Here is a 5,339-nt window from a genome sequence, read left to right as displayed (position 1 = left end):
TCGAAACGGGGGTCATGTTGATCGGGAGGGGTGTGGCGTACCGCAAAACAGACGAAACAGACCTTCTACGGTCGAAACGGGGGTCCTGTTGATCGGGAGGGGTGTGGCGTACCGCAAAACGGACGAAACGGGCCTCCTACGGTCGAAACGGGGGTCCTGTTCATCGGGAGGGATGTGGCGTACCGCAAAACGGGACTCCACGGGATACTGTTCATCTCCACCGTCGACCTCCTCCAGCCTCCATGGGCTACCGTCGACCTGCTCCAGCCTCCACGGGCTCCTGTTCATCCAACCTCCACCGCGCGCTACTCCACTGGCTACTGTTCAACCACCCCTCCACGAGCACCCCTCCATCGTCTACTGTTTATCCAGCCCTCCACACTACGGGGTCCTGTTCAACCACCCCTCCACGGGCACCCCTCCACCGTCTACTGTTCATCCAGCCCTCCACACCACGGGGTCCTGTTCATCCAGAGGCAACGCCACCGCTCACTGTTCATCCAACCCCCCCTGCAATGCTCACTGTTCATCCAATCGATCGGCTTCAGTTAGCAGCAGTAGTGAAGGAATCGCTCGATCGGGTTCAGTTAACAGTCATCAATCGATCGCTCGGGTTCAGTAACGCATAGCTTGCAGTGCAATCGCTTGGGTTCAGTTAGAGCCCAACGCCTCGCTCGGGGTCAATTAGAGCCAACGCCTCGCACACACGCGCATACGTGTACGAGAGAAACGCGCATCGCTCGGCCCCTGACCTCCCATCGTAACCGGGAACTCCCCAAAAATTTCCTCCCCCTCGCTTCTACCACAGTTTTTTCCGTCATGGACGGCCCAAAGAATGTCATGCAGCTGCGTCTCCGGCCCGCCCAGGATGAAAAGCCCATTTTCTGTCATGATTTTTTGTCATAGAAGTAGGAGCCCACCTATGATGATACCGGGTTTTGTCACAATTATCGTCATAGAAGTGTTATATGTATGACAGAATTTTTTTTCGTTCGGCCCAAAATGTCACGGATGTGTCTTTTTTGTAGTGTCTGTCCTTGTCTTTCTTTAGTTGCTCGACCTCCCGATTGGCATCAGAGACAGCGGTCTTCAGTTTGGAGTTCTCTTCTTCTAACTTGCCGACTGAAGCCAGCTTCTTGTCAGCAAGCGTCGTTTTCTCTCGCGCCTCCTTTTGGGCAGCAGCAAGATCCAGATCCTTCTTCTCCAGAGCCTGCTTCATTTTCTCTAAAGAAACAACATTCTTCAAACGAGCTTGAAGTTGACGGTTTTCACTACGCACATCTGCTCGAGTGAAATCACTTGGTTCAAAGTGACTAAAAAACACATGGAAAAGTGCGAGTCGTAAGATGGACAGTTGACGATTGGTTACCTCCCAGGATAGCTGTTTCGTCACGAGCGGTCTGGAGGTTCTTCTTGGCCAGTTCTAGATCAAGATTGAGGTTGATTTGCTTCTTGTTCCGTTCAGAAAGTTGAGCCCCAAGATCATAAGGTTTCTGTAGTTAGCGTATAAGACATATCAGTTGACAAAAACAAAAGATAATCACAATGAAAGTGGCTCTAAGACTACCGCTGAATCAAACATTCAACGGTAGTCTCAGGGACTACACCCAGTGGGTGCACTTAGCGTGCCCCCACTGGTTTGATTCAACACTCGGCATGGTCTGCCCAGCGTGAGTCGTAAAAAAAGGGAAACACTCGACTCAATCCAAGTCGAATCAAGTGGAAGACCTATACAACTTTAAGACAGACAGACACACCCCAGTGGGTGATTTGATGAGAAATAAGTTCAGTCGGAAATCAACTAACCTGGATATTGGTTTGCAGAGCAGCGCTGACGTTGTAAGCCACCTGTCTGGCCTTGTGCACCACTTTCATTTGCTCCATCACAAGATTCAGCTAAAGAAGAGCTTCCTTGGCAGCACTCGACGGGTCGTCTGGAGTTTGGTACGCAGTAAAAAGCGGCGATGGCAGGGCAGTCGAAGCAGCCACTGGGTCTGATGCGTGGAGTTGTACTGGAGCAGCAGAGTCTGAGCAGCCGACCCTGATGGGCGATCAGTCGACAGCGGGTTAGCGAAAATGACGTTGGTCCGAGCCGGGTCTGTGGATCGCTCGACCGCCGTCCCAGGCATCAGTGTCGACTGAGGAACCTGAACCTCAGGCGCTTTCCCGTTTGGTCCCTTGTCCCTCCTCCTCCTTTCCCTCAGAGGCACTTCTTCTTCATCATCCGGAAGCACGACAACGTCTCGTAGAGCTACAACAAACAGGAAACATCAGGGATTCAACCGACGAATAATCCAATCGACAGAATAAATTCGAGTCGAGCGGACTTACTAGCTTTAGAGGTAGCCGCGTCACTGGTTTCCTCATTGTATGGGATCTTGTCAATGTCCATATCAGTCGCGGCGGAGACTGGGCTGGAAAAGTTTACAATCCATTCGGTCAGAATAGAAGAATCAGTCGGTGCAAGAAAACACGGAAAGAACATTTACCCAGAAGCAAGAGGAACATCCATCTTAATCTTAGGCAAGGTCTTCCAAGCCTTTGAGGGGTTGATCTTGGGCTGCTTGGCGATTTTCTCCGTCAGCTCCGGAGTTGAAGACCGAGCACGCTTCTGCGTTTAAGCGCTCGAGGCCATAGTCTTGCTGCGCCTGCTCGCTGGATCATGGTGCTGCTTGGATCAACGTTCCGTACGAGACGTTGAGTCGACTACCTCCTCATCGTCTGACTCGTCGCTCTCGTCTTCGTCATCGTCGTCCGGCGACTCCCAATCACCACTCTCCTCTGTGCTGTCCTCACCCTCATGATCCTGCTCCAGAGCTTGTTCACCATTGGGCATCGAGTACATCTTGGTATAAACCTACAAGACAAGAAGTTGAGTGGAAATCAGTCGGATTCAAAAATAGTCAGAAAATGTACCCAAATGCAATCGGTTGTAGAGGCCGAACCTTGTCTGGCTGATTACTGCCGCTGAAGGGATTGACTCTCCTGGCGCCCCTGGGGTTGTCCTTGTTTCCTGTAATACTCCTCAGCCATTGGGCCACTATTTTGGCCGGCACCTCCTCTGGATGAACCCGAGCGGTGTCACCGGCTCCAGAATACATCCACATAGAGTGGTCATGAGTCTGGAGCGGTTGGATGCGCCGACTAAGGAATACCTCCAACAAATCCATGCCGGTGACACCTTGGTTGATCAACTGGACCACCCTCTCAACCAGCATGGCTGTCTCCACCTTCTTCGCGGTGGTCACTTTTAGTGAGGAAGGGGTCTGAACACGATCGAAGGAAAAAGGAGGAAGTCCAGTCGGCTGGCCTGGGGTCATGACATCCTGGCAGTAGAACCAGGTCGACTGCCAGCCTCTGACCGACTCATGAAGGGTCATTGAAGGGAAAGAACTCCTCTTCCTCTTCTGGATACCCAGACCCCCACACATCTGGATAACGTGTGTTTTCTCATCACTCGAATTTGCTTTCTTCACCGACTGGGAGTGGATAGTGAAAATGTTTTTGAAAAGTCCCCAGTGCGGTCGACACCCGAAGAAATTCTCGCACATGGACACGAATGCGGCAAGATATGTGATGGTGTTGGGCCCCGAAGAAATTCAAGAAACCCCGGAAAAAGGCTGTGGAGGAAGCGAGAAACCGCGGTCGACATGGGTGGCAAGCAGAACACACTCACCCGGTCGCGGCTGTGGCTCCGTCTCCCCCTCCGGCAACCACGCAGCTCCATGGACGATCAGCCCGGACTCAGCCAGCTCATCCTAATCTTCCTGCCGAAGCGAGGATCGGATCCAATCGCCCTGGATCCAACCCAATGGCAGCCCCGACCGCGACGACGACCCCCGATTCGTCTTCTTGCTTTTCGCCGCCCTGTCGCCTTCTTCGCGCATTCCAGCGCCGTCGTCTTTTCCTTCCCCATGGTGGCGAAGCGGCGACGTCGAGAGCGGAGAAGCTAGATGCGGTGGAGAAACAGAGGGGAATGAAGAGGAATGGATGCGCACAGTGCAGGCGCCTCGGCCCCGTCACCTTTAAAGACCCACTTCCGAGTGGCTGACGCGTGCGCCTGGGCGGCCCTGTCAAATCCCGCAACAGTCGCACGCGGGGTACGTGGCGAAAAAGGTGGCGCAGAGATCGAGGTGCCCCTGTCTATCCGTCCTACTTACCACGGCACGCTCCGCCTCGTGCGCTTCCCCGGAATTTCGAATCCTGTGAAATCCGGGATACGTCGTAACCAATCACGCCAAAGATTTCGCGTAAAAAACAACACTCGACGGATGACGTTATAAATCCAATCGTCAACCTCTGAATCGATCAAGGCGACTGAAACGAAGCCGAAGTTCCAACATGGGCCTCCGTTCAAACATGAATAGTTGTGAAACACAAGAGTCGAAGCAAGATCAACTTCAACCTTCTTTTCACTCAGACCTCAATCCATTCGGGGGCTAACGATGATGATATAGACCTGGGGTAGGGTCATAGGCCTGACCTATGCGCCCTATCCAAGGTCACTGTCCTAGAAACAAAGAAGCTCAAGAGACAACAGGGAGGGCCCAACAAAGGTGTCGAGTGCAATCCACTCGACTGATCAGCTACTCGGAGACCCCTCCTTCCTGAAGTCGCTCGACCAATCGACCACTCGACCATACAAGAATTCACTCGACCTATTGAAGACCAGGAGTCATCTGAAACGGCAACGGACGAGAGTTCACTCTGTAATCTTTAAGGCCATTAAGGCATTTAAGGCTGGCGTTACCAGTAACGCCCCATCTTTATGTACATTGAACCCTTGGCAACAGGGGAACGGCTGGGGTCTTGGCGTTCACTATATAAGCCGGCCCCTCATCTGGCACAAGGGTTCGCACCCCCTGTAACACACACACACACACACGCATAATCCAGTCGACCGCCTCTGGGCACCGAGACGTAGGGCTATTACTTCCTCCGCGAATGATCTGAACTCGTAAAACTTGTGTGTACAACTTCTCCATAGCTAGAATCTTGCCTCTACATACCTACCTCTCATTCTACTGTCAGTCTTAGATCCACGACAGGCGGATCTATTCTTGGTGGATTTGCTCGGATCTTGTTGTAGTTCGTCTACATTTGTGTGTCTTCGGGTTGAATCCTTCCAATCTACGCTAGTCTTCAATGGCGGCGGTTGCTCTTTGGCTCGCTCTAGGTGCTATACGGATTTGGATGTAATTTTTTTTATTATTTATAGTGTTCGTTGTACCATCACAATTAAAGATGAATAAATCAAAAGTTTTTTGAAAATATATATATATATAATTTCCTCCTGGACTATTCTACCACTCCGTTGTTATATTCTTGAGCTGGCACCC

This window comes from Triticum dicoccoides, chromosome 4A, assembly GCF_002162155.2.
Source record: "Triticum dicoccoides isolate Atlit2015 ecotype Zavitan chromosome 4A, WEW_v2.0, whole genome shotgun sequence".
Taxonomy (NCBI): domain Eukaryota; kingdom Viridiplantae; phylum Streptophyta; class Magnoliopsida; order Poales; family Poaceae; genus Triticum; species Triticum dicoccoides.
This window is presented reverse-complemented; position numbering follows the sequence as displayed.